General features: G+C 32.0%; 1 protein-coding gene across 1 annotated transcript in view; it reads right to left on the bottom strand.

Annotated features, from left to right (window-relative positions):
- Positions 1 to 279: 279 nt before the first annotated feature.
- LOC139099839 (metabotropic glutamate receptor 8-like) overlaps positions 280 to 8,942 on the bottom strand; it is a 50,102-nt gene continuing 41,439 nt past the window's right edge. Inside the window, exon 8 of the mRNA XM_070652383.1 lies at positions 280 to 429. The gene's annotated coding sequence lies outside the window, so the exon portion shown is untranslated. The remainder of the gene's footprint in view (positions 430 to 8,942) is intronic.

Here is an 8,942-nt window from a genome sequence, read left to right as displayed (position 1 = left end):
TAAAAATTAAAATTTCAAATATTTAAAAAATTATCTTAATTTTTGGTATTTTTGAAATTTAATAAAATATCAATTATTTTCCATCAATTTCAGTCTCATTTTTCATTTTCTTATTTGAAATAATGCCGCAAATTTAATATATTTTATTAATTAAATTTCCCAGCAAATTTTTATTTTTTTAACCTTAAAAAATAACCTAAAAAAGTTAAAAATTCCAAATTTTTTATTTTAAATTCCTAATTTTGAGCAAAAAAAAGTCGTTTAAATTTGTTAAATTCTACTTACAAACTACAGAAAAAGTAAATTAAATATTTGTGATAAATTTTGAGTTTGCTTGTTGCTAACTTAGTGCCTAGAGATGATGTACATTGAGTGATTGATTGACTAGTATTGAGTATCCTAGAGTATGTCTTCGTTATAGGAAATTATCTGTAAATAAATTTGAGAATTTTCAATTAAAAATTATGAAAAATGAGATAATAAAAATTATTAAAATTCGTGTAAATTTTCAGTATTTTTCTTCCGATTTTCAGCATGGATATCCGCCCTAAGATAACATCTCATCATATCCTGCCTTTAAAGTAGAGCACAATTATAAATACAGCCATAAAAGCAGATCATCATAATTTACAGACAATTTTCAAGCATTAAAAAAGAAAATTTAGCAAGTAAGAAATGCTTTTGGGTTGACGGTAATAAGGCGCATTTGAGATTCTAACCTCAAAAAAATTTCCTGAAGTTAAAAATTTCCTGAAATTAAAATTTTCCAACCTTTAAATTTTTCTAACCTCAAAATTTGCCTAACCTCAAAATTTTTCTAAACTCAAAATTCCCCAACCTAAAAAATTCCTAACCTCAAAACTTCTTAACCTCAAAATTTCCTAACCTCAAAATTTTTATAACCTCAAAATATCCTAACCTCAAAATTTCCTTAACCTCAAAATTTCCCTGACCTCAAAATTTACCTAAACTGAAAATTTCCTAACCTCAAAATTTCCTTAACCTCAAAATTTCCTAACCTCAAAATTTCCTTAACCTCAAAATTTCCCTAACCTCAAAAGTTTCCTAACCTCAAAATTCCTTAACCTCAAAATTTTCTAACCTTAAAATTTCCCAACCTCAAAATTTCCCTAACCTCAAAATTTGCCTAACCTCAAAATTCCCTAACCTTGAAAATTTTCCTAACCTCAAAATTTCCTAACCTCAAATTTTCCTAACCTCAAAATTTCCTAACCTTAAAATTTTCCTAACCTCAAAATTTCCCAACCTCAAAATTTTCTAACCTCAAAATTTTCATAACCTCAAAATTTTTTAACCTCAATTTTCCTAACCTCAAAATTATCTAAGTCAGCGCCCAAACCAACATCCACACCCAACTCCCAATATCCATTCCCCCAGGCACAACCACTCAAGAACGAAGCATCACATGATAAATATCCTCAATTGCCTTGACTTTACAGCATATAGCGTGGAAGCATGATAAACGGAATGAAATATTCCAGAAACTGCTGCCATTATTCTACTTAATCTTTTATTTACACTTCCATTATACACAGAATGAACGTTGAGAGTCAAGTGAGAGGAAGGCAAAGCTTCCTGACAGACATTACTTGCCATTTTTTCGCTTCTAGTGCTGCTCAATGTTTACTTATTTATTTATATTTATAGAGTTTGATAAACATTGAGATGAGTCCCCATACTGAGTTTGTGGGGGAGGGGGGGACAGTGCTCATATAATGAGGATGTTAGTATAGCTATAAAGTGATACAATATATGAGCTGACAAGTCAAGAAAAGAAGGGAAAACAGCTTCAAGAATGAAGAATTTTATGTGATAATGTTGAACGAAAAAAGGTTAAGGAGATGACATGGGGATGATGGCTGATTAGCATGCTGTGATGGATTTAAAGTGGGGAACATTTTTGGTGTGAAATTGTGATTATGGACTGATTGAGATAAGGCAGGAATGTGTATTTGGTCTAAATTTGGTTGGAAAACAATGAAATGATTAGAATTATGATCAGAAACTGAACAACACTTGCATGAAACTGAGCAACAACTTGAGTGAAAACTGAGCAACAACTTGAGAGAAACTGAGCAACAAATTAACTGAAAACTAAGCAACAATATGAACAAAACTGAGCAAAACTAAGCAACACTTGAGTGAAACTGAGCAAAACTAAGCAACACTTGAGTGAAACTGAGCAACACTTTAGTGAAATTGAGAAAAACTTGACTAAAACTAAGCAACATTTGAGTGAATTTGAGCAAAACTTGCACAGAACTGAGCAAAACTTGCACAGAACTGAGCAAAACTTGCACATAACTGAGCAAAACTTGAAAGGAACTGAGCAACAACTTGAGCGAATTTTCATTATCAATTTTTTTAAATATTTTCTCATAATTTATTCAAATAATTTCAATATTTTCTTAGTCTTTGACCCAAAAATGTCCCTTTTAATAATAATTTTTTCACCAACATTCCGTCCCCAAAATCTACAAAGGAAAAATTCAATCTATATTCTCAATATATTTTCCATTAAAAATTAACAAAAAATCTTGTCTTTTTAACATCCTTTACAGCCTTTTTCTTCCTTTTCTTTTAAACTCAGCATCTTTTTTATTTTTAATTTGAATTTTTTTTAATGTCCACAAATTCCTTCCGGTTCTCAATTCCTTGGTTAACTTCAAAAGTTTTACCTTTTCACGGATTTGTTGATGAAATGAATGGATATATGAATATTTACAGGAAATTATTAATGTGATATGAATTGGAATTTGTGATGTTAGGGTTAGTAAAGGATTATGTTGTAGATTTCACTCAAGTTGTTGCTCAGTTTTGTGAAAGTTTTGCTCAGTCTTGTGCAAGTGTTGCTCAGTTTTGCTCAATGTAACCTAAATGTTGCTTGCTCAGTGTTGCTCAGTTTCAGTCAAGTGTTGCTCAGTTTCAGTCAAGTGTTGCTCAGATTTTTGCTCAGTTTTCACTCAATTTAATCCACCAAATCTTTAAAGCACATCCATTTCAATTTAATTTCTCCCCTGAATTTCATTACACAACAACAACAAATTTCCATCCTCACATCCTCTCAATTTCCACCCAACAACAAAATAATCTTCATTAAAGTCTCTCATCATCATCATCGTGGCTATTGTCCGCAATCATCAGACCTTAAAGAAATTAAAGCTTTTTGCCATCATTTCCGCCTCTTAGTCACTCAATGGATCTTAAAAATAAGGCAAAAAGTATCAAAAAATAAAGGAAAATCTCGCAGATATGCATTAAGTTCAAGTAATTCCATATGGGCACATTTTGTTCGTCAATGCCATTCAGTTGCTTGTGTGATTAGAATTGAATGACTAAGGCACTTGAGTAAGGATATTGGATACAAATTTCCTTCCTTAAAAGAAGCGAAAAAAGGTCAAAAAAAAAAAATGCAAAATAAAGGAATTGAGGAAGATGCTGTCGAGTGCGGATACCATAAAAAGGTTATTATTGTGTGTGTGTGTGTGAGTGTAAGGAGATGAAAGTCTATTGAATGTTTAAGCAATTGCTTACTGCTCATTGTTGTGTTAGTAATCTGAATATGATGAGAATGGGATCAACGAATAATCGAATTTTGATGTGGTTAAGATTTGATAAAATTTGATTAAAATTGTGGGAAATAGAGCAACACTTGAGCGGAACTGAGCAACACTTTCATAGAACTGAGCAACACTTGCACAGAATTTAGCAACACTTGCATAGAACCAAGCACCACTTGAGTAAAAATGAGCAGTAGTTTGACCAAAAATTAAGCAGCACTTGAGCGAAACTGAGCAAAACTTGAGCAAAACTGAGCAACACTTGAGCGAAACTGTGCGACATCTTGACTAGAAACTGAGCAACAACATGATTTGAAGCTTTACATTAACTTTTAATTTCAGTCAAATCTTCATAATTACCTCCAAATCCACCTCATTACCCCTCAACAATCCCCACCCAACTTCCGGTCAACCAAAATGAATTTAATCCACGAATTGCTCACTCAATTAGTAATAATTCATTACCTAATTATGTCATTGCATTAATTAGACTAAATTAAACGAGTACAAAGGCAAATTTATTGTAAATAATCAAGCCTGTAAGTCAATTATCTGCGGATAATTATTTATGGTAATCAGATTTTGTTTATGGTCGAGTTAATTATTTCAGCCAGTCATTGATATTAATATTACAATGTGTGTGTGTGTGTGTGTGTGTGTGTGTGTGTGTGTGTGTGTGTGTGTGTGTGTGTGTGTGTGTGTGTGTGTGTGTCTCGATTATTATCTAAATTGGAAGTTATGTTGGTGGAACATTTTGGAACATTGAAATTTGTAGTTTCCATTCAAGTTGTTGCTCAGTTTCGCGTCAAGTGTTGCCCAGTTTCGCGTCAAGTTGTTGCTCAGTTTCACTCAAGTTTTTACTCAGTTTCTGGTCAAGTAGTTACTCAATTTCTTGTTAAATGGTTGCTTAGTTTCTAGTCAAGTTGTCAAGATGTTGCTCAGTTTTCATTCAAGTGTTGCTCAGTTTTATTTTATTAAGTTATCTAATTAAGCACTTCCAAAATAGCTCCTAATTCCCAATTGCTCATTTACAATCCTCACCATCGTGACCATTATCATCATCTATTCTTATTTTCTCGACAGTTTTTGAGAGCTATCAAGTTCGTGTGTCGGTTCCTCACATTACAATTCATTTATTCACTTCCCACACCCTCTCCCCCAGCTGCTTGTTACTCGACACATAACAATGGATTGTTTATTTTTATTTTTATTGTCTTTTGTGCCATTTTTACCTTTTTTGTTGCTCACTTTTTATCTACTCGAACTTTTATTTTTGTACCTTTATGGAAATTTCTTGTTTTATTTCAATTTTTTGTTCTTGCTTCTCCTGTTTCGCATGTTTACACGCACATTTTTATCTTTGAGACAACACAACCTGGCCTACTCTTTCCATCTCACTTCCTCACTTCCTCGTACTCTCTTGTAAATTCAGTAAGTGTGCAAAAGAGGATTAAATTTTTACTTTTTGGGAATGTGGAAATGCTGCGATAATGAATTCAGTGATTTTACTCTCGGTGCTGCTTATTTTGTAATTCTTGTTTAAGCTTTTCGAGCGGAAAAGACGTTAGGAATTTTTTAAGTTGATTTTTATAATTAACTAAGCTTATTGACAAGTTTTTTGTTTGGGGGGAACTTTTACTGACAAAGAAGATATTCGGATTTAAAACTCATTTAGACATCAAAAAATTGAGCAACACTTGCACTGAACTGAGCAAAACTGAGCAACACTTGATTAAAAATGAGCAACATTTGAAGAAAACTAAAGACCAATTTGACTGAAAACTGAGCAACTAATTGACTAAAAACTGAACAAATACTTGACTAAAAATTGAGCAAAAACTTGACTGAAAATTGAGCAACTACTTGACTAGAAACTGAGCAACTACTTGACTAAAAAATTGAGCTTCAACTTGACTGAAAATTGAAGAACAACTTGACTAGAAATTAAGCAATTTTTTTTGAAAACTGAGCAACAACATGACTGAAAATTGAGCAACAACTTGACTTAAAATTGAGCAACAACTTGACTGAAAATTGAGCAACAACTTGACAAAAAATTAAGAATTAACTTAATTAAATGCTGAGGAATTAACTGACTCGAAAATTGAAATTTGATTGACTGCAGAACAGAATCAAGATCCAAAACTGAGCAACAAACTCAAATTAACTGCAGTAAAAAAAGTTTAAAAAATTCTCCAAAAGTAATTGAATTTGAGCAAAATCTTTTTGATAAATTACTGCAATCTCCTCAAAGGCACACAAAAAAAAAAATATCATCACTGACTGAACTCTAATTCCATCAAAGCTAAAATTAAATTTCATTTCTCAACAAAAAAAAGGAAAATTAATCATTTTTCCATCTCAAAGCTCTTCAATTTTCATTTTTTTTTGTATTTCAATTTGCTTTAATTTCGCATATTTTTTCGTAATTTCAATTTAACTCGAGAGAGAGAGCATAAAGCACAATTCAAGTTAGTGTAGAATATTCTTAAATATTGAGCAGAACAGTAAAGGAAATAAACAGTCAGTTTATGGGGTATGAACAGCATTTGTAATGAATAAATAAGAATTAAGGCACAGCAATAATGAAATGAGAGAAATTAGTGGGGTAATAAATTGGAATTGGGCTGTTGGGCTTTGGGGGAAATTACATGATCGTAAAGTGTGAGGTTTAGTATTGGGAAAAATTAGAAAATTTGTACCGAGATGACTGAATTTTGCTACCAAGATGACAATATTAAACACCAAAATGACAAAAATTTCTTCTCAAATGACTGAAATGATGTAATTTAGTACCAAGATAACAGAGTTTCCTACCGAGATGACTTAATTTGTTACCGAGATGACAAAAGTTAAGGCTGAAATAACTGAATTGTTTGCTAAAAATGATTGAATTTTATGCTGAACAGACCAAATTTGATACCTAAAATGACTAAATTTTCTTCCAAGATGATTAAATCAACTTTCGAGATTAAGTTTATTACCGAGATGACTGAATTGGTGACAAAAATTAATAAATTTACTACTAATGTGACCAAAATTTGTGCCTTGATGACAAAATTTATTGCCGAGATGACCACATTGCTACCGAGTTGACCATATTGCTACCGAGATGACCAAATTTGCTACCGAGATGACCAAATTTCTTTTTAAATAGCCAAAGTGCACGATTTTTTTTACTTAAATTTAATTTTTTGCTCTTAAATTCATCATCATTTCCACATTTCTTCTAATAATTCCCCTTGTGCTGCTCATTCATTTCCATCATTTCTGCCATTCAACTTCCTCCCATTCCTAAGCTCAACAAGCCACCCACATCTAACATAAAAAAAATCTTTCTGCCTGCCTTTATTTCCCAATTTTCACTCCTCCTTCTCCTTTTTGTTTTATTATCCATCATCGTAATAATTCCTTCACATCATGAGAGCTCATTTTGCAATTTTTCATTTTAGGTCAAGTGATGTGAGAGAATGAAATGAACAAAAGGGCAAACAATGGAAGACGATGAATGCGGAAGTGATGAAGACAAAAGAAGGCAAAAAAAGAGAAAATTTTAATGCTTCATTTTGTGTTCTTTCACCTGTCATTAATATGTTGATTAGACTGTCTTTAATTAGAGAGCTTTTTGATACCGAGATGGGTGAATTTTGATCTGACTGAGATGACATAATGAGAATTTCTGAGATGACGAAATTGAATTTCTGAGATAGAAAAATCAGTCTGTAGAACTTGAATTTCAAGATAATTAAATTGAATTCCGAGATGACAAAATTTAATTTCCGAGATGATCAAAATCAACTTCCAAGATAACTCAATTCAATTACCAATATGGCCAAATTTAATTTCTGAGATGATCCAATTTAAATTCCAAAATGCCCAAATTCAACTTCCAAGATGACCCAAATTCAACTTTCAAGATGACCAAATTCAATTTCCAAGATGACTAAATTATATTACTAAGATGATGAGAATTCAACTACTAAGATGACCTAATTCCTTTTCCAAGATGACAAAATTCTCTTTCTGAGATGACCAAATTATTTTTCCGAGATGACTAATTTTAACTTCTAAGATGATCATCTTCCAAGATGACTAAATTGATCAAATTTGACTTTCGAGATGACAGAGTCGTAGTTCCGAGATGACAAAATTTCCAGTTGCTCAAGCATTTTTTTATTCAAAAATGTTCAAAAGCAGCACAGCAAGCAAAGTAATCTAGGCAATAAAAATTCAAAAATGGGAAAGCAAACAGCACAGAAAAGCAGGAACAAACATTAAAATAAGCTTAAAGCTCAATTCCGGATGCGATAAAAATGTAAATTATTGAGTCGTCTGGTGTGTTTATTTAACATATGAAGGCATAAATAGCTACGCTGAATTGAGTTATAACCCCAAACATAAATTCTGTGCTGTGCCTGACTTAAGACATTCCACATTATCATTTTCAGCTTACAGGCATTGCCGGATAAAAAAAAATGTTAAATTGATGGCATTAAAGATAATTTTTAATGTGATATTAAATCAATTAGCCGAGTGGAAAGATTATTAGAGGGGAAAAATAAAATAAATTTTTGTGTTCAGGCTTTGACGTGTTTGGATTAGTCAACTGGAATAATTTCTGTCATGCTTTACTTTTTACTTTTTTTTAGGTTAGATTTAGAATGGGGAGAAATTAGATGTGTAGGAATGGATTTGTTACGGAGTTTATTGGGTGATTAGCTCATTGACAGGGCAATAGAACTTGTTGACTTTGGGAAACATTTTTTAAAGGTTTTGGGTGGATAATCCGAACAGTAATCCGATCACTAATCCGAACATTTTGACTAATCCAAACATTAATTTGATCAACAGTCCGAATAATTGTTCGAACATTATTCCAAATTAATCTAATTTGTCTAATTTTAATATATTTTAGATAATTTATTCAATCCGAACAATTATTCGAACACTAATCCGAACAACAGTTCGAACACTTATCCGATTTGTTCGGATTATCCAATAATTTAATCAATCAGTTTGGTTTATTAAATTTTGTATGGTTAACTCTTTGAATCTTTAACATTTTTCTTCCCGAGATAACAAAATTATTCTCCCAAGATGACAGATTCTTATCTTAAGATGACCAATTCTTCTCCAAGATGACCAATTCTTCCCCAAGATGACCAATTTTTTCCCCAGATGACCAGTTCTTCACCCAAGATGACACAGTTTGCTCCCAAGATGACAAAATTTTCTCCCAAGATGACCAAATTTTCTCATTAAAACACTAAATTGTCCCTAAAAAATCACTAAATTTGTTCCTAGATAAGCCATTCTTCCCCAAGATGACCAATTTTATTCCCTCAAAACTTTCCACAATTT

The sequence above is a fragment of the Chironomus tepperi genome, unplaced genomic scaffold, assembly GCF_022539635.2.
Source record: "Chironomus tepperi strain 1889 unplaced genomic scaffold, CSIRO-AGI_Ctep_v1 contig_486, whole genome shotgun sequence".
Taxonomy (NCBI): domain Eukaryota; kingdom Metazoa; phylum Arthropoda; class Insecta; order Diptera; family Chironomidae; genus Chironomus; species Chironomus tepperi.
The sequence above is the reverse complement of the archived record's forward strand: the minus strand, read 5'-3'. Positions and strand labels throughout refer to the sequence as shown.